Consider the following 21,855-nt stretch of genomic DNA (forward strand, 5'->3'; position numbering starts at 1 on the left):
CTACTTGAGTGAAAGAGGCTGTTGAAAATTAGATGGTAAATTTCAACAAACAATTCTTTTGTGGAAAACAGAAAGAACAGGATGATATTCTCTAAAATGTTTGAAATGCCTTAGCTGGTAGCATTATTTTAACCATGACTAGAAAAATAAATCAACTTTATTCTAACCCTCCCCACACCATCTCGGAATAGGAATGTGCTTAGTGCTTTGCCTCTGAAGGAGGTAAGTCTCCACTGGTCCCTGTGGTTGGCTGGATAACGGTCCCCAAGCATATTTCTTCTGCTCCATCTCTCTTTCTTTTCCTTCTTCCCAGTGTGTGTATGCTACACCTTTTGTAATTGACCCATAGTTCTTGGACATTCTGTTCCACATTAAAATTTTTTTTTCTCTTTTCATTTAAGTTTGGGAATTTCTATTGGTATTTCTTTAAGTTCACCGACTCTTTCCTCAGCTGTGTGCAGTCTACTGTTGACACCATGGAAGGCATTCTTAATTTCTGTTACAGTGGTTTTGGTTTCTAGCCTTTTGTTTTGATTCTTTCTTATTCATCTTTCTAATTACATTACCTATCTGTTCATGCATGTTGTCCACTTTTTCCATTAGAGCCCTTAGCTTATTAATCATAGTTATTTAAAATTTCTGGTCCAATAATTCCAGAATCTCTACCATATCTGAGTCAGGTTCTGACACCTGCTTTGTCTCTTCAGACTGAGTTTTTTTCTTGCCTTTTAGCATGCTTTGGACTTTTTTTTTTGAAAGCTTGACATGATGTATTGGGTAATAGGAACTGAGGTAAACATAAGTTTAGTGTGAGATTTTATGTTTTATCTGGCTAGGAGTTAGGCTATGTTTAATGTTTCCTATAGCTGTGCATGGCAGAGGTTCAGTTTCCTTTAGTATCCTTGCTTTTGTCTTCCCTACTGTCTTTGTGTTTCCCTAGAAACTCTTTCTTAAATTGAGTCTCTGCCTTGTACCTCTCTCAGTGGTAATCCACTGTTATTATACTGGAGCCTTGTTAATGTGGTAGTAAGGTACAGGGGAGGGAAACCATTCTATAATCTTATGATTAAATCTCAGTATTTTAGTGGGCCCAAGTCCCTGAAGTATGACTATCAGGAAGGTTTCTTAGCTCTTTATTTTCCTGCCCTTAGGTGAGACAGGAAGGCTAGAGGGGACCGGAGCTGTCTAACTGCCCTTCTGATAGGTCAGGTCAGGTTCTGGTAAAATAGCATTCCTTGAGGGCTACCCTTTGTTATCGAGAACAGAATGCTCCAGGATTATTTCAAAATGGTTACTTCTTCCCCCTCCCTTCACTCCCTGCCCACACCCACCTGGGAGCAGAGGCTATTTTTCTCAAGTCTTCACTGGGACAACCTGGTGGGGTGCCTAGATGTAAAACTCACAGAAGTGTAGGAGTCCCCCCTAAGACTGTATCTTTAGGATTTTTTTTTAGGATTTTTTTTTTAACTCTCAAGCGAGTTCATACTCAGTCTCCAGCAATTTCAATTACTGTTTAAGTGTTCCTTTCACTTTATAACTTTATAGCTCCAGTGGATTCTGATTGTGGTGAACTGTGATCCTCTGTTTTCACATGTCTTGCCAGTTTTCAGGGCAGTGATCTGCCCTGTGACCTCAATTCTCTGATGGATCCAAGAAGAGATCTTGATTTTTAATTCATTCAGCTTTTTTTCTTTTAGAAGAACTGGAGAGATGACTTTCAAGCTCTTTATGTGTTGGAGCTAAAATCAGAAATTCAGTCCATTGATTTTTAAAGAAGCTGAAACAGCACCTTTTTAAAAAAAAAATATTTATTTATTTATTTATTTATTTCTGGCTATGTTGGGTCTTCGTTTCTGTGCGAGGGCTCTCTCCAGTTGCGGCAAGTGGGGGCCACTCTTCATCGCGGTGCGCGGGCCTCTCACTATCGTGGCCTCTCTTGTTGCGGAGCACAGGCTCCAGACGCGCAGGCTCAGTAGTTGTGGCGCACGGGCTTCAGTTGCTCCGTGGCATGTGGGATCTTCCCAGACCAGGGCTCGAACCTGTGTCCCTTGCATCGGCAGGCAGATTCTCAACCACTGCGCCACCAGGGAAGCCCCAGTCCATTGATTTTTGAATGTCAAATCAACTTTGTATTCCTGGGAAAAAATATCACTTGGTCATGGTTTATTATTATTTTTTAGTATTTCTGGATTCAATTTACTAGTATTTTGCTCAGGACTTTTGTGGTCATGATGCATATTGGTCTATAGCTTCTTTTTTTTTTTTTAGAATTTTTTTTTTTTAAATTAATTAATTAATTTATTTTTGGCTGTGTTAGGTCTTTGTTTCTGTGCGAGGGCTCTCTGCAGTTGCGGCGAGTGGGGGCCACTCTTCATCGCGGTGCGCGGGCCTCTCACTATTGCGGCCTCTCACGTTGCGGAGCACGGGCTCCAGACGCGCAGGCTCAGTAGCTGTGACTCACGGGCTTAGTTGCTCCGCGGCATGTGGGATCCTCCCAGACCAAGGCTCGAACCTATGTCCCCTGCATTGGCAGGCAGACGCTCAACCACTGCACCACCAGGGAAGACCCTGTAGCTTTCTTGTAAATGTTCTTTACAGGTTTCTGTAATCAAAAGTTGGGGTACATTTCTTCCTGCCCTATTTCCTAAAAGGGTTTATGTAAGATTGGTATTATTTTTTAATGTCTGGTACAACTCACCTATGGAGTTCTTTATTCCTCTATTACCTCTTTCTGGCCTTCTTTGGGTGAATTCATATTTTATTATTATATTTTATTTCATGTATTGACTTTTAGCTATACATTTTTGAATATTTTATGGGGTGCTTTATCCCAGAGTTTACAATGTGATCTAAGTTATTGCAGTCTACCTTTAAATAATATTATCCTACCTTATGAACAGTATAAGAACCTTAAAAGTCTCCCCCCACCCATTTGTTTTTGTTGTCTTATATTTAACTTCCAGATATGTGATAATTTTCATAATACTTGGTTGATATTTTTTAAAGCAATTTATTTTAAAAAATTAAAAATACACACACACTTGGCTGTGGCCTTTACATTTTCCTTCAGATTTAAGGTTATATCTGGTTATAATTTCTTTTCAACCTGAAATCACTTTTAGCATTTCTTGTAGTACAGGGGACTAATTCTTGCTGCTGTAGTCACTCTGAAAATGTCTTTATTTCACCTTCTTTTTAAAGGATATTTTCTCCTGATATAGAATTCTAGGCTGAGTGTTTTTTTTTATTTGTCACTTTAAAGATGTTGTTGCATTGCCCTATGTTCTTCCTTGTTTCAGGTAACATGTTGGTTATTATTTATATGCATTTTACCCTGTATATAGTGTCTTCTTCTCCTCCTCTTCCTCCCCTTCCTCCTCTTCCTCCCTCTCTCCCTCCTCTTCCCCCCCCTTATCATCCTTCTTCCCCTTCCTCTTCTTCTTCTTCTTCCTCCATTCTGCTTAAAAGCAGAAAATCTAATTTTAAAATTTACTACTTATCTTTGTCTTTTATTGTGTTTGAAAAGGTATGATGTTTGTGTTTATCCTGCCTTGGGGACCATGGAGCTTAAAAGTTCTGTAGATTGATAGCTTTCATCAATTTTGGAAAGTTTTCAATTATGATCTTTTCAAATACATCTTTAAATATTATTTTGTCATATATATGAAACTACTATATTTTTAGGTCATTTGATATACAACCAAAGGGAATTGAAACAAAAATTGGTATGCAGAAATGGGATGTTGTTTTAATAAACACCTGAAATACATAGCATTATTTTTAGGGCTAGTTGATGGTGGGAGTTTGGAAAAATGGTGAAGAAACTATTATAGGAGACTGAAAAAATGGTAACCCATTTGGTGAAATGGTCACTTGTGGTTTCTTGGAAGACAGAAAATGTACTTAAACAAACTTTGGATTTGGGCAAGGAGATCTCCCAGTGAAAATTTGAAAACATCAGCTGCTTCTCTTTAGCTGCATATAAGGTAGTACAAGAAAGGAAGAACTCAAAAGAACTGGCCATTTGCAAGCAGAATTTATCGGAAAAATCAAGACCCCAGGACTTAATGAATTGGAACATAAAATTGTTTCTCTTCTCCAGCTTCTATAGTCAGTAACAGATTCTCAGAGTAAGGTAAAGTCTGGGCTGGGATAAAGGTCAAACTTGGGGTGCTGCTAGTAAGTGATGGTCTCAGAGTAAAGTCCAAGTCAAAGAAGTGGCTGTATGACTTTTTGTTGACTTCTGAAAGAATCAGGATGAAACCTAATATGTGCTCTCTGCTGTACACAAGTGTTTGTAGGAATCTTAAGGTCAAGGTCCACAACAGTCTGATACAGCAGTTCCTTCAAAGTCTAGAGATAGTGAGACAACTAGAAGAATTGTTCTCAAAGAATTGCTCGGGGCACAGGGAGTAAAATGAATGAAATACACTGGAAACCCGCAAAATTTTTGAGAAAACTGTATGAGCAGAAGTGCCATCTGCCTGGACTAGAAGGGATTGAGCAGTACAAAATGTTAAAAGGCTTCTGAGCCCTTAATGTTCTGTATCCAGAAAGCAGGCTAAATTTTTTTCTCAAAGAACATATTTTCTAGTGAGCTCTTTAGAAGTGGCCAAAGAGGAAGATGGAAAGAAAGGACATCCTAGAGAGTGAAGCCAAGATCCATGAATAAACTGAACGGGGGATTTACTTTTGGGAAATATAACCAGGGTCAAATCAAGGACTGTTTACGACTCCTAAAGTGAAGGGACCTGGAAACATTTTCCCAGCAGACTTTCAGACTTGTTACATACCAGTGACTGTTATTTGCCTTTCATTTTCCTCCTCCTTGAATTGGAATGTTTACTGTGATTATCCTGTCCTCGTTCCACCATTGTATGCTGTGTGCTTTTGAGGCAGCTATATTGCTTTCTTCATTCATAGGTTTCTGGATCAGGAGGACTTGCATGCACATCTATTATAAGTTATTCAAACCTGATGTTGTGTTAGATAAAACTTTTGGGGGTCTTGGGATGGTGGACCCCCACCATCCCAGGTGGGGGGATAGGAGGATCATGAATAATTCTTGCCTAGTGGTGGATTTGTGGTAGATTAAATAGTGACTCCAATCCTTCACTCCTGTTTGTCATGTAAATTTGCAGTACCCTTCTGCTCTGACTCTGGGCTTTGTCATGTGACTTTCTTTGACAGTAAATGTAGTTGAAATGCCAGAGTGCCACTTCTGAGCTTAATCCTTTAAAGATTTTGCTTAATGCACTTTCACTCTTATTTCTGCCATCACCATGAGGAGGTCATGCCCAGGTTAGTTCAGTGGTCCCATGAGAAGGATGAAGTCACATGGTGCAGAGCCAACCTAAAAACACATGTATGAGCTGGCCAAACCACATGAATGAGTGAGTGGTCCAGCCAAGATCAGCTATGTTTAACCTAGATCAGCAGAACCCCTCAGAAGTATGAAAAATATTTGCTGTATGTCATTAAGACTTTGTAGTTGATTGATATACAGCAATTTTTTACCAATAGCCAACCAATAAAAGAAGTTTCCTGAAAGATTATAGCAGTCTTTTTGTAAATTCTGAGAAACTAACCAATTGTAATTCTCCAGGCATATAATATAATATAATTACATATATATGTGTGTGCATATATATATATAAAATTACATATGCACATACATATATATGTGTGTGTGTGTATATATATATATATATATATATATATATATATATATATATATATATAAAATATATCATCTAGTCTAACTCACTTTATAGACAATAAAACTGAGTACAGTGACCTGTAAAGACTGGTAAGGGACAACCAAACTACTTATGCACTTGGAAGTATGTTTAGGCAGTGGTTTGGATTTGAACATAGCAGCTTTCCCCCTGGTTATCCAGGCTATGGATGCGACATAGATTTGTAGTAGTATTTTTTTTTTTTTCCTTACTGAATTTAACTCTTTTATTATTTTCATGGACACTGGATAGTGTTTTCTTTCTTAACTTTTCAACAACCTATTATCTGGGGTGTTTTCTACTTACTAGGTTAGATCAGAAATGTTGTTGTACTCAGTTTGCTCATGGTATGGAACATGAGGTGCTCTGACTGGGCCTACCTCACCTGTTCAGTCAGATAAGATGTCCTGAGAACTGCTGACCTTCTGGCATGGGTCCACTGTCCTGGTCTCCTTCTGCCATCTTTGTCAAAGATCAGGTTAAGGGTATGCATTGTAGTTTTCTAGGTCCTTTATAAGGGTGGCTTCCAAACTCTCTGAGCAGAGGCAAATGACTAAGCTGTGTATAAAACAAGAATAACAAATATTGACAAAATAGGTAGTTTTTCTTTTCCCAACAAATTGTTTTATTTTCTGCCTAGAATATAATATTATGGAATCACTGAGTCTTACCCACACTGGTTTTTCAGCCATTAGCTGGTGACTTCTCTTTCCTTGAATAATTTATACATCAGCATATTGGGGACCACATTCATGGTTCACTCATGGTTAAGCTTCATGGGCATGACCTCAAGATTATTACCTTGGTGGCCAATTGACCTGCCCCCCTCTTTTTAAACCAAGATGATGTGAAATGCTGACACTACATGAAAACATTTACTTTCTTATTTGGGCAGAGAGACAGGCTTAATTTTTTTCATGAATAGAATAATTACAGGACAGCAAACATGCAAAAATTCATGTGATATTAGATAGAATAAGATGTAAGACTGAAGAATTCCTCATGTTTTTGTTTCCTCCATTTCCCATAACTTGTGCGAATAGACCATCCTAAACCAGTGGCATCATCATCTCCTACTGAGTGTTTTTCATGTCTAGGTGTTCCCAGATGAAGGAAGCTTCATCATACAGCAATGGCCATGGCCTCAGTAGGCTGGAACAGATTGCCCAAAGGCTCCCAGAAACATTGCTATTCCATGGTATCATTATAATCCTATTTAGTTTAACAAGCATTTCTTGTTCACTGTTTGAGTCCAATACTTGGCTAGTGTAGGATGTGCAATAGTAGACATGATATAATTTAATAGTCAGGAGTAATGTTTAATGGTGTTATAAAGGAAGTATCTTTTTTTTTTTTTTTTTTGGCACACTTAGGGAATTTGTTTTCAGTTGGAATCCAACTGGAATGTGACTGCCTGCTAAAGTACTGACATGCCAAAGAACACGAGAGAGTGGTGTTGAGTTTAAAGAACTGCAGCCTCAGAGAGACAAACACATGCCGTTCCTATACTAGTAAATAAAGTGAGCAGGTCACATTTACAGGTAATAATAAAGGAAGAAAAACTATTTGTAAGGATTCTAAAGAGAACTTTATGTATTTGTAGTTTCAAAGACTCAGAAGAACTACTGGGAACCTGAAATAAGAAAATGGCCTCCCCACATCTAAAATCATTGGAAAAGACTAGGGAAACACAGAGAATGATAAGTAGGATAATGAGAACATGGGGACAAAAAATGCTTGGACTGGACCTGAGCAGACACACAAGTCACATAGATCATTATTGGATCCATAATGAGGAGGCACTTGAAACTGATGCTGTCATTGTCATTGTCATCATCATCATAATCATCATCACATTGACTTATTCTGGACTTACTGTGACTCAGGCTCTGTGTTAAGTGGTTTATGTGTTTGTTTATGAAATTTTCCAAAGAACTCTATGAGCTAGGTCTTCTTATGTTGATTTTATAGATGAGGACCTGGAGAGGTTAACTACTTTGCCCAAGATTACATAACTGGTATGTAGTGGAGCCATTACTCAACTAAATTGTTCTGCTTTGAGATCTTAATCATCATAGTACATGGACCTACCCATTAAATACTGTATACATGATTTCCATTTCACCATTTGGACTTATCCTTCCCCAAAAATCTTTTGTCATCTTCTGTTTCAGAGTTAAATATGCCATCCAGATATATTTATGTATAGATACCCATAACGAATGGACACTTTCTACCCATTGCCGTAAAAATTCTGGTAACCAGAGTTGATACAAACAGCATCTTTTATAGAATGGTCTGTTTGTAAGTCTTAGTTCTTTCTGGACATGCTGCTATTATAGTCTTTACTGCAATAATTTGAAGCCTTTTTCCATTCACAAAAGAAACTATTAAAGCAAGCATATAAAATCAACCACAAAGGCATCTCTTCTGTTGAAGTAGTACAAAATGTCTTTTAAGATGAGAATACATTGAAAACCTTCAACACTTTCTTTTTACTGTTTCTTTTTTACCTGGTTTGAATCATCATTACAGTGTTCCAGGTTCTCTGGAAAGAACTGCCTTGTATTAAACCATCTTGAGAGCAGGGTTCTTCAGAAATGACAGCCTGCCAGACTGTTGTGTTCTGTGTAGAATGCTGTTGCTAGCTTTTTTATCATCATTTTCTTTTAGAGATTTCTTTCCTCCTCTGAATAAAAAACAGTGAATTCTTTCTATTGGTTTTGTTGGCATGATTGTATTTTGAGTATGGGTTTGAATGTGTCATTTAAATATCATTTTATTAGAGTGACTATGTTTCGGTCTTCATGTTGGAACTAGCTGTGCCTGTCTGATAATCTAGGTCTTCTTGTTATTCCCCTCCCCCTTCTTTTTATGTAATCCTGCATATTTTGGGCAAAAAGCGTCAAAAATATTCTTTTCACAGCATATTTTCCCTTTTGAATTTTGCCTTCCACTGAAGGCAAAATTTGTAAAAATGATGAAATTGCCTTTTTTTTTTTCTTTTTTAACTTTGTTCAACTTTTCTCACCTAGAATTCATCTTGTAGAAACATCTAGGTATCACTGCTTTTCCCTCAGGTAACATTCAGAGTAGTCTTCATTATCTTGAGGGATAAGGAAGAGAAATAAAAAGGGATATGTATATCAGTGGAATTTGAGATCATTATGAACAATTGTTACCTCTGGGTGAAGCTTATTGTAGCTTTCCCAAAAACAGGAGTTAAGTTTGTCCCATTTAACACCAACGAATCTATAACATTTTATACTGCTTTACATGCAGAGGTATATATGTACATGAATTTTATTTTTATTTTTTTATTTTATTAAAAAATATTTATTTGGCTGGACTGGGTCTTAGTTGCGGCACGTGGGATCTTTAGTTGTGGCACACGGGATCTTTAGTTGTGGCATGTGGGCTCTTAGTTGCTGCACGCAGGATCTAGTTCCCTGACCAGGTATCGAACCTGGGCCCCCTGCACTGGGAGCACGGAGTCTTAACCACTGGACCACCAGGGAAGTCCCCAATTTTTTTTTTAGAGTACACTTTTATAATTTGTTCATAGCATCTGCTCTTTTCCCGGAGTTGTCTTTTCTCTGGAAGACAGTTCTGCCCACCCAAGGGCCATCTGATAATAGTAGGAGTATATTTGAGGAAAAACTTATTGTGCTGCTCTAGCCAAAATCACTTAACTTTGAGAATTTGACAAAACTCGAGACATTTGTCAAATGGATACAGAAACTTCACTGAGACAAAGTCCTTATAGATATTTCATACAAATTGTGACTTAGGACTGCTCTGCCATCAGTTACCAAGGCAGCTACTTTTCCCATCTCTCCCTCTCACTCTTTCTTGGACCACACGCTCTCAGGTGCCTCTTTCTTTATGTTGCTCCAATCTCTTTTTCTGCGGATTGGTATCATCTATTTGCACATCTGTCTCCACCAAAATGGTGAGCTAAGTCAGAGTCACATGTCCCTTTGGTTCAATTACATTCTACCCACTGAGTACAGTTGTATACCTCTTAGTTTAAATTCTTGAGGAAGTATTTTAATTGGGTGCTGGCTAGACAATGAATTGCCTGGTCTTGAATCCTGTGCCTAGTATTGATCCAATCAATCATAGTGATCCTACAACGGGTAACATGTATACTTTAGACTCCTTCAGGGTTGAGAGCAGGGCAGGCACATTTACAGACTATAAGAGGTAATAGGAACTGTGACTGGCTCAGGAGTTAAGTGGTTTTGAGAAAACCTATTTTTTTTAATAGACCAAGTCACCCTTCTTGTTTTTTTTAAAAAAATATTTTACTTATTTATTTATTTGGCTGTGCCGTGTCTTAGTTGCGGCAGTTGGGGTCTTGGTTGCAGCATGTGGACTCTCAGTTGCGGCATGCATGTGGGATCTAGTTCCCTGACCAGGGATGGAACCGGGGCCCCGTGCATTGGGGGCACGGGGTCTTAACCGCTAGACCACCAGGGAAGTCCCTCCCTTCTTGTTTAATTTATAAATAAAGTCAGCAGTGGGTATTAAGAAAAATACCTCATCATGTCTTTCATCTACTTTGACTCACTGGCATTTTAGGCCCTTTCAGTTTTATTGAAAACCATTGTCAAGGACCCCAATTGCTTTCTCCCAATTGTATTCTTGGCTTGCTTTCTGCCTGGCTCCTGGCCCTAACCTTTTCTCTCATATAGGTACCACTGCAATCCCTTTGGCTAGAAGGCAGATCTGCTGACTTTTCTGGACCCTTGGCATTTCCCAGCACTGCCCTTGACTCTTTCCTCTTCTAGTGCCTTAGGGAGGTTATCCTGCTTTAACTCAGGGTTTTAGACCCAAACTCTAGTACTAGATTATTTGGTGAGTATTTGGATCTCCTTGGAGGTGTTGTTTGAATGTTTTGGTTACTTATGTGATTCTTCAATTTCTTTCTAAGAAGACTAGATTTACTGGCAGAGCAATTAGTTTCTTATAACTTTTTTGGTTATGTCTCAAAAATAGGAGATACATTATTTTCCAAAACATGGATGACAACTAAATTAGCATTTAGGCAGGATGCAAATAGGACTATTACGGTGAGAAATCTAGGTCAGCAAGAGTCATCTTGTTGGAAGGGCATCCTAACCAAGAGGAAAATTTTCAGGCTAAAGATATTAGTTAATTACACTCATAAATTTCTTACGTTCAAATTTCTGACATTTTATCTTGGCTATACTCGAGGCCTGTATTAGACTTCTATTTGAGATGCAGAGAAATCACTCTCTTCAAAATTATACTGCAGGCTTCTTGATAAATTCACCATTGGTCTTTCTACCCAATGAGGATTTAACAATAAATCTGAGTCTCTTGATGGCAATATCAAAGCACAGACGCTCTTCCTCTCCTGCATGAGATCTATGCCCTGACACAGGATGTTGTGTCACATCCTAACCCCAGTACACTGAGCCATTTCTTGGTTTGTACAGCAGCCTGAATACATCACTTTATCAGCCTTCAAAGTCAGAGTTATGATCCTAATTGCTTATGGAAATTTCAGCATTCAGCCATTGTGCACAAAATGACTTAAACTGGAGTCAGAGGGCAAAATTTGGGGACTGATGTGAGCAATGATGAGGTATCCTCTACATTCCTCAAGTTGTCTTTTTCTACCTGTGCTCAAGGAACTTGCTAGAACATGGTGGGTATGAGGATAAATACATAGTTAAGCTGGTGAGCCATTTGGCCTCTTAGGAGCTCCATTTCCTCAGTAAAATTAAACTGTTCGGTGGGATTGGCAGTTCCTAGTACAGGCAGTGGGTTGGTTGCTTGGGTGTGCTGTGATTGGTTGCAAAATGTGTCATAGGTTGTTTTTTACAGATTACATTTAAAATAGTGAGGTTTGGGAAATACTTTTTTTAAAAAAACAGTGAACTCAAGACTGTTTCTATAAGATTGTCCCTCTCATTTGCTTGCATTAAGGTACACTTTCATGAGTAAAAGACTACAGAGGTGTATTGGCTTCCCAGGGCTGCTGTAACAAAATATCACAAACTGGGTAGCTTAAAACAACAGAAATTTATTCTCTCACAGTTCTGGAGGCCAGAAGTCCAAAATCAAGGTGTTGGCAGGGTCAGTGTCCCTCCAGAGCCTCTAAGCTACAGTCTGGTGAATCATGAATCCTAAATAACGTCAGTAACAGCAACAGCCAGTGGGGAACTGTCCAGGTACTTGAGAAAAAGTAGCCAATGTGAGTATTTGCTTTTATGGAGACACAGGTATCTCTGGGAAAATCAGTAAAATATTCTAGGTAGTTGAGGACATTATTTTCTCTCGCTTCTGGATTGTTTTTTGGGAGTCCTTCATTTGGCTTTTGGGGCCCAGCTCTCAGAGCCGTTTAGATGACCTTACAGAAGTGACCCAGGTAACTGGTGTCTGTCCCATCCTAAAGTTTTCCAGGGAGGACTTTTTTCTTAAAGATCCATTCCAATGCTAAGCGCTCCCATTCTCAATAGTTTTTGTTCTGGATTTAATATCTCATATGGGAGACTAAATGGGTTTTCTTCTCTTTGTGCTTAGAAGAGATAGTGAACTGCATTCCAAACTCCTTAAGAAATTTGGAGGAATCACCTACTTATTTATAATGCTCAACAAAATTCAATGCGGACTTCTCGACAGGGGTAGCCGTGAGGCCTGTCGCGATCGTGGATGGGTAACCGGGTGGGCCGGGGCCCAAGCAGTGCCGGGCCAGGGAGGCAGAGGCCAGTGACAGCCCTTCTCTCCCAGAGTTGTTGTGAGGATTAAAGGATTGCTAGCAGTATGACTGGCACAGGGTACTTGCTTAGAGTAAAGGGCGGCTCTTAGTATTAATGCTACTCTCAGGCCCTGCTGGTCCTTGGTCCGCGCCTTCACCCTCATAACAGCATTTCCCCCATCTGTGCACAGCCCTTCACTGTTTGCAAAGTGATGTCCCCCAAAATCATCCATCCTGTGGGGGGAGGGGGAAGTTTAAGTTCCTTTCAGACGGTATGTCAGGGGAAGCCTAGACTTAGCAGCCTTTTCAGAGTCCCATTGTATATCCAAAGGTGGTGAAGCAAGGAGCATGATTCCAGCTATTCCTCAAACATCTTGTTTAGAATCATTGACCGTTTAAACCAGTGCTTCAGTCTGGCTAACCACTAAGCTCTACGGGGGCACTTGCCCAAGAGACAATCGAGTTGGCCCTACCACTAGGCCCTGGAAAGTGGGATTGTTTAAACTCCTCAGGTACCTAACCATGTGGCTTGGGACCAACTATTCTAAATGAAAGTTCTGCAGACAATATATGAAATAAACCAATGCACAACTGCTCTGATTGATGCAGAGCTGTGGGTCTGGAGCCCAGTGGAGGCTGAACATTCTTTCTCTTCAAATGTGCCCCTACCTCACAAAGAAGTGCCCAGGGATGAAACTGGGGAGAAAGATGAATGAAAAATCACTGCTCTGGACTGATCTTGTTTTACAGATGGAAAAACAGTCCCACAGAATATCAGGGCTGATGTGGCAGAGCCCCCCAAAGCAGCCTCTCTGGCAGAAACTCAGATGGAAAATTTAAAGTACTTTTTAAGAGAAATTTATTTGTATATATAGCCAAATGTTATTTTCGTTTAAAAAAATTCCAAGTTAACATACCATAAAATTAAAATTTTTTTGGATGTACAAGTTCTAAGGGTTTGACACATGTATGGTTTTATGTACCCATCACCAATCAGAACACAGAGCAGTTCCCTTACTCCTAAATATTCTCTCATGCTTCCCCTTTGTAGTTAAGCCCTCACACCACCCCAACCTCTGGCAAACAGTGATCTGTTTTCCATCCCTGTGGATTTGCCTTTTCTAAGGTGTCACTAAGTGTAGCCATGCATGATATGACCTCTGGAGGCTGGCTTCTTTCCCTGGGCATGATGTCTTGGAGATTCATCCATGTTGCTGCTTTTTGGTGGTGTTCCATGGTGTGGATACACCGGTTTGTTTTACATTCACCAGATGAAAGATATGGGTTGTTTCCATTTTTTCCGGTGATTGTGAATAAAGCTTCTATGAACGTTTATGTAAAAAAATTCAGTGCATATCAGCATTTATCTGCAACAAATATATGGCCGGTCATTCCTAAATGGAAGTAAGAATGCTGAAAAAAATTTTGAGAATAGTATATTAGGCGCAAGTATCACAATTTCTAATCTGTAGTAGCTAGGTCTGATATTCCATTAATAGGGCTGGATTCATGGGCATGTGACTTATACAGTCTCACAAGGCCCGTGTGTAGAGGGGCTCTCACTTGGTTTAATGCTCTGCTGGAACTATCTTGAGATTTTGCACTGGGCCCCACAAATTATGTAGTCAGATTAATAATCATAATCCATGGTAAAATTTCAAATCTCCTACTCTTTTCAAGGTCTCTTGGATGTTTACATATCACAGTTTTTTTTTTTTTTCCTTACCCTTTTGTTTCCCAGTTAATAGAACTAGAATATTCTGTAAAACAGGAGTAGAACCTCTGGAGGTAAAAAAGAAGGCTATGGCTGAGAAATTTAAGAACATCTGTTCCCCCCACCTGGTAGATAAGCCTTGGCTGTTGGTACGTTTGAGGTTATGTCTGGGTCACCAGGGAGTCTAGCCACGCCTGATCTATAAGGAGTATTGAGATGACATTTTATGGCAGAGAAGAATACCACCAGTAAGCTGTCTTCCCCTTGAAGCTTCACCCGTCTCCTCCACTATGACTGTACATGATTACAGTGCTGCATAATTTTCCAAGTTATTAATGTATAGCTTTTAAAGTCTCCAAAGCCTCTTTCTCTGAGCCCAGTTTGACCAAGACTAATTGTCATGGGGTAGTGTATGAGTTTCCTAAGGCTGTCATAATAAGTTGCCACAAACTTGGTGGCTTAAAAAAACAGAAATTAATTTTCTCACAGTTCTGGAGGCTAGCCAGCCAAAATCAAGATGTCAGCAGTGTTGGTTCCTTCTGGAGGCTAGGAGGGAGAATTGTCCCATGCCTCTCTCCTAGCTTCTGGTGGCTGCTGGCAGTGCTTGGCATTCCTTGGCTTGTAAATGGATCACTCCAGTCTCTGCTTCCTTCTTTACGTGGACGTCCTCCCTGTGTCTCTGTGTGTTCTCTTCTTCTGTCTGTCTGCTCTCATCAGGACATGGGTCATTGGATTTAGGGCCCACCCAGATAATCCAGGATGATCGCATCTTGAGATACTTAATTCCATCAACAAAGACCTTTTTCCAAATAAGCTCACATTCACAGGATCCAGTTGGACATATATTTTGGGAGCCACAGTTCAACCCACCACAGGTAGTATATGCCTTTTGGCCAGTAAAATCCTTTAAGCTTCTGTGAGCCAAATCATTTCTGTCTTAAATAATGTTACCTAGTCCTCTAGGGGTTGTAGCCAAAGTGAGGGATAGATCCTGGACTCACTAGTGGGCACTACAGAAACTGTTAAATTTCCAGGGGTTTTGCAAGCCTGCTGTTTCACACAGCCATTATTAAAAGTTAAATTACACAAACTTACAGTTAAATGTTATATTAAAACCCAAAATTATATATACTCAAAACTCATCACTTCCTAATTATCTTACTTCATTTTATTATTATGCTCTCTTGAGGTTATTTACTTCTATTGTATCTTTATGGTGTGTTGCTGAACATCTCTTTCTCAACTCCAAGTGCAGTCACATTGATAGCTTCAAATGAGCCATGGTGGGAGTAATTACACCATGGAAATTGGCAAGTGCAACCCATCAGGGCCTACCCTCTCCCCCAGAGCCAGTTTTTAAACATTTCGCAGCACACTGCTGATCCTGGCGACCATGACAGTGTGTACCAGAAACTTCTGAGCAAGAATCAGCAAAAGCACCCTATGACTATAGATACTACATACTCTGGATGTTTAAAGTTAGCTATGATTTCAGTAAGTAATTCATTAAATATGCATAATTAAATGTGATCTACAATTTTTAACTTACTTATGACTTTACCTATTATTAAATGCACTAGCCAAAAATACCCTTTGCCAGTCTACGGTATCCTCACTTTCGTTTTTGAGAATAATGCCATTGAAACTTCTGTGATAACAAATATTTTCAAGGTGCAAAGTTGATAGTTTGTAAACACTAGCAAACTTTTTATTTGGGCCAGTTCAGGGATAAGATGACAAAGATGTTCTGTGAAACTTGGAGTTGGCCAGGCTTTTAACTTGCTGTGAGCTAAGGAAATATTTTAGTTTGATCTACTTTTTCTTTTTCCTTTGGTATGCATTGGCACCTCAGGCATTAGCTGGAAGTGAATTAAATGGCCCAGAAGCTGTAATTCTGCAGCCAGCAAGATATTAGAATAGAATTGATTATCTGGAGGTGTTTGCATATGGAAGCAGCCCTCCTACCTATTCATTTCCATTTTAACCTAAGAGGTATGTGGGAAGCTTGTTAATACCCTTAGAGGGTTTGATCCCTCTGCCTGTGTGACTTCTGAACCAGGCATGAATACTTAAAATCCATAAAAGAGAAATCATAAATAAAAGCAAACTTTGACAGAGGAGAAAAATACTTCCTAAAATATTAGAAACTCCATCTTTAGGCAGTGTCAAATAAAAAACAAATCCAGACTTAGGTAAGGAGGGACTCTATTTGAAAAGACTATTGCAGTTGAGAGGAGGGGGGGACTGTTACAGTAAGAGGAAAGGAACTACTGCAACAGAAGACTCTGACCATAGTATCTACAAATGTTGCCAAGGCCAGGCAGAAAGGGATTTCTTTTAAAGGGAGGAATAAACAAGGCTAGAAAGATCTGAGTGTGGGGAGTCGGGGGAGCAGGGGATTGATTGGTCAGTTCAGCAGAAAATGTCTTTTTTTCTGTGGTCAGCTGATTCTCAGGAGAGGCTGTTAAGGGGTTTTGTTCTGTGTCCCAGTGCTTGCTCAAGCTCAAGGGTGGGCCACAGTTCAGGGTCCCGGGGGAAGGAGAGAAGCCTGATGAAAGTTTGGTCAAGTCACGTTAGTGTCCAGATTGTTCAGTGGGGACAAATAGTTCAACCAATATTTTATAAGACAAAGAATGGAAATTTTAAGGGTCTGTGTCTGGCCTTGTCATAGATAAACAGTGGGGTCATCCGTGGGTTTTATTGGGTTGGCCAAAAGGTTTCTTTGGGTTTTTCTGTAACATCTTATATATAAGTTACATGTGAAAGGGTGATTCTTTGCAGTAAGCTGTTTTCTGAAATACAAAAGGATGTATTGATCATCCCTGTTTTCCAGGAGTACAGGACTCAGGTTAAGTTCTACATTTTCAGCAGCTAATGCAGTTCACTCCACATTTTACATTAGACTTCAGCTCTAATCCTATGCTCTATTTGAGAGGCTGTATCAGATATTTTTGTTTTGTTTTATATTACCCCTTAATTATAAAAAATGCCTCTGGAATTACTTGGTAGAAGTAAAAATTTTGCATGGGGCAGGACTTGTACCTTCTATTGCTGACACAAACAATCTGTGTTGTCCTTCAACACAAGTTCCTAATACTACCTGCAAGTTTTAAGATGTCACCAAAATAGTTTTGTAATTGGAAACTGCTATAATTCAGAATTTGCAATAACCTCACAGTGCTCTGAAACTTGGATAAAGCTCCTTTCTAAAGCCAGCACAGAGTCAACCTTCCTTTCTTTCCTCTTTTCAGTTTTTTTCCTTTCCCTTCTCTCCCTCTAACTAATATCATTTTTTATGTTGGGAAGCACTATAGACCAATTATATTCTCTATAAAGAGTTACTATATCCAGACTTCCCAATTTCAATTAACACTAAAATGATATAGAACATAACTTACTATTGCTTGATTCAGAAAGCAACTTAAGGAACTTTTTGTGTCATTAGAACTATAATCATGAACTATTGATTGCTATTGAGAGAACACGGTCTTAGGGCCAGACACACAGACCTATATTTGACTGTCAGTCCTCCCACTTATTGCCTATATAAATCCTTGAGCATGTCACTAAAACTTTCTGAGTGCTTTTCCACGTCTGCAAAATGCAGGCAATAAGATGTGCTAATGGCATAATTGTGAGGATTAAACAGAATGAATTTGCATGTGCAAAAGAACGCCAAAACTAGGTACTAAGCACATGTGAGTAGTAGTACAGTATCTTCTGTAATTTATTGAATGCTAGTACTTGCAGCAAACTAGACCAGCCACTCTAGGGTTCAACTTTTGAGGAACTTACAATCTGATTGGGGAATCATATAGATACATGTAAGATATGTAAATGCGTATCAATTTACATTTTCAGAAAACTAACCTAGGACTTTGCAAACTTTTATTACTGTTTGAAATTTATCTTGTAATTCGATCCTGGTACTTAATCACAATTTAATTTTAGATGGCTCCTTTTAACACCAGCCCTCTGCCTTCTGCGTTGGGCACATGGCCCCCTTGGCATCAAAGTTTTACTGATGGAAAAACTATGCCCCTCCCCACCTTGCACTATATTAGTAGTCATTTCTGCGGTTTCGTTGTGTGCAAGGTGTAGATCTGGACAGGAATCTTTGTCTTCCAGATCTGTCGTTCTCTCTCTGTACCTGCTGGTTTGCATCTCAGTTGCCCAGCACAGACCAGTTTCACTATGAAGTGGCTGCCAAACACCAAGTCAGCCAAAGAAAACTCCCTGCCTCCCTCCCTCCACGAGTAGGAAATTATGGGTAAAAGAAGAGAAGCATCCATAAATAAATAAATTGTGTAATAGAGATCGATGGTTACAAGCTTCTTTTGGTGTCTGCCAATAGGGCTGACCATGATTAATCTTTTACACGTTTTGGAGAAACATTCAGAGGCTCATGGATTTTAAAAATGGAGCACAAAATTACCAATAGAAAATCTATATAATATAGTTGATGTACAGTGAGCAGGTCACAGATAGTTGTGAATAATTAATTTGGTTGGGTACAACCTAACCAAATTAAACCCCCGCACTTTTTAAAACTTCTAATTTGAAATAATTGTAGATTCACAGGAATTTGCAAAAATAATATAGAAAGAGGTCTCATGTATCCTTCACCCAGTTCCTTAAGGGCAACCATAGTATAATATTACAACCAGGCAAATGGCATTTGTAGAATCTACTGAGGTTACACAGATTTTACCAATTGTGTGTGTGTGTGTGTGTGTGTGTGTATAGTTCTATGTAATTTCATCCCATTTGTAGATTTGTGTAGTCACCACCACAGTCAGGATATAGAACTGTTCCATCAGTCTTGCTTACAATCCCTTTATAGCCATACCTATCCCCTGTCCCCATTCCTAAACCCAATCTGTTCTCCATCTGCATAATTTTGTTATTTTAAAATTAAATGACAAAATGGAATCATACAGTACCTTTTGAGACTGGCTTATTTTACTTAGCATGCCTTTCAGGTCCATCCAAGTTGTTGCCTGCAACAATGGTTTGCTCTTTTTTTTTTTTAATTGCTGAGTGGTATTCCATGGTATTGATGTACAAGTTTGTTTAGTCACTAATCCGTTTCTATTTTTTGGCTATCAGAAAAAGCTACTGTCATGTTTAATTTTATGTGTCAATTTGGCTAGGTTATGGTACGCAGTTGGATTCCATATGGAGCTAGCTCCACCCTATGCGCCTTCTCACCTGTCCCAGGCTCTTCACTCTTAGTCCCCATTCCAGAGGCCCTTGCATGAAAAAAATGGCAGCCCCCATGCCGGGAGAGGTTGTCTTGCTTATCCAGGCCATTAGAATGGTGGTCTCTGCAGCCAGTCCTGGTGACTCAGTACATAGCTGTAGTTCTAGTGAGAACTAAAAAACGTTTCATACCCCCTACTTGTGAACCCAAATATGAATCAGAAAAGGAGTTTATAGAATGTCCAGAAAGTGGGACTGGTCATGCCTCTGGAACGTTTGGAGCATCTCACACATCTGACCTGTACAGCTGGTGTCTTTGATGCCTGTGTTCCTCCTGAGGGTGATGCTCTCATGCCATTTCTTTCAAAGGAAGCCTGACACAGAGCACTGAGCAATGGAAGAAGAATGTTGCCTCACAACTGTCCATTCGGAAGATAAAAGAATATGATGCTAATTTTAAAAGGAAGGACTTCCCTGAAAAAGCTAAGGATATCTTCATTGACGCTCACATTTATCTAAACAACTTAGATCACGACTGGCTTCACACCTTGGTGACTGATCACTGTTTTCTGGATGTGGTCTGGGACATCAAACATAAGCCCATCTGCCAGAACTTTGTAGAATCTTTAGAGCCACTCCAGTGGCTCAGATTCACTGCTGAAGTCTGTGAAACCAGGGCAACATGTATGGCCAGGTCGCTGTCCTCATGCACATCCAGCAGACTCTGTCTATGAGCAGTTTGGCTGTTTGATGTATGGGCAGGAAGATGTGGCCAATGATGTCCTGGAGTATGCTGTATTTGCAAAGCACCTGATAAATCCCTTTGGGAGCTGGATTATGCAACAGTACCCCCATGGATACTTCCTAAGCAGCCCCACCTTAAGACAGGAATGATCCCTGGCCCCCAGCTGAAACTGTGGGAAGAACCACGAGGAGAAGCCCATAAGCCTCAGCTAACCTGATGGCAAAAATGACTCCTGAGATGAAGCATGGGTGAGGTGGCTGGAAGCAGAGAAGTCTGTGAATCGGGCAGCTGTGAAGTCATCCATCTCCACGATGCTGTAGAAGGAACCACCTTGGTTCTCTCCCATCCTGCTTAGGTCTGTTTAGCCGTCTCATCCTCAACAACCATGACTGATGGCTGGGCTCAGGTGGGTGGCTGGTATGCACAGCCATGCACCTCCTTCTCCTCCTCCTCCTCCTCCTCCCCCTTCCCTTCCTCCTTTTCCTCTTCCTCCCCCTCCTCTACCACCACCTCTTCCTCCTTCTACTAATTGCACATCTAGCTTCTGAGTCTAGATGAAAGACAGTATGTTTCAGAGAACATCTGATACCAGTTTTTCCCACAGCAGAGACTGTCAGGAGCAAACTGGCAGAATTTTCTTTCTAATCACAGGGCAGGGATCAGAGTTTGAAATAAAACACTGTCAGGGTGTTGGACAAATTGTGGGTTCTGTATTTCTCCTGGTTCAGGCTAGAAGTAGGCCTGCCTTTAAAATGGCAGAAATGGAAGATAAGCTTCATTGTGAGTGATGTGACTTCCAGGAAATCCAGACTTGGGAAAAATAATTAGTGTTTATAAAAGATGGTGTCATTAAGAGGGTCTTTTCTCATACATTGACTCACTGAGTCATCATTTGTATTTCATAGGGGAATGTAAATCCAAAGAAATAATTTATCCCTCAAAAAACAAAACAAAAAACAAACCCCACTCCCCCTCCCTCTACCAAACACCAGTCTGATATTGCTGTGAAGGTATTTTTCTAGATGCAATTAATATTTACACAGTAGACTTTGAGTAAATCAGATTTCCCTCCATAATGTGGATGGGCTTCATTCAATCAGTTGAAAGTCTTAAGAGAAAAGTCTGAGATTTCCCCAGGGAGGAAGGAATTCTGCCTCTGGATTTACTGCTTTCATATTCAAGACTGCAAAATCAACTCTTCACTGGTTCTCCAGCCTGGCTTGGCCTGCTCTGCAAGATTTTGAATTTTCTAGCCCCTCACAACTTTGTGAACCAATTTTAAAAATTAATCGGTCAATCTCTCTTTCTCTCGCTGTAGGTCTATTTCTGGGTTTTCTGTTCTGTTCCACTGATCTATGTGTCTAGCCCTCTGCCAGATATCACACTCTCTTAATAATTGTAGCTGTGGAGTAAGCCTTGACATTCTAGCCTAAATAGAGTGATTCTTCCAACTTTATTGTTATTTTCCAAAATTGTTTTACCGACTTTAAGTTTTTTGCCTTTCTGTATAAATTTTAAAATAAGCTTGTCTATGCCTACCAAAAAGTCATCATTATAAAAAAGCTTTATTTAATTCTATTATGAAAGTCATATGTGTTTATCATTGAAAAATTAGAGACTACAGGTAAACATTAAGAAGAAATGCTGTAATGGGTCCCCATAGAAAGGCTATCAAAGTGACCAGAAGGCCTGGAGAACTGCCCTATGCGTTAGATTAAACTAACAT

General features: G+C 39.7%; 1 pseudogene across 1 annotated transcript; it reads left to right on the forward strand.

Moving 5' to 3' along the window:
* Positions 1–2,870: 2,870 nt before the first annotated feature.
* On the forward strand, positions 2,871–20,575 carry LOC309604664 (large ribosomal subunit protein mL45 pseudogene; annotated as a pseudogene). Its single transcript has one exon. The product of its transcript is annotated as a large ribosomal subunit protein mL45 pseudogene (transcript).
* The last annotated feature ends 1,280 nt before the right edge of the window (positions 20,576–21,855 follow it).

The sequence above is a fragment of the Balaenoptera borealis genome, assembly GCF_965194805.1.
Source record: "Balaenoptera borealis genome assembly, chromosome: 10".
NCBI classification, from domain to species: Eukaryota; Metazoa; Chordata; class Mammalia; order Artiodactyla; family Balaenopteridae; genus Balaenoptera; species Balaenoptera borealis.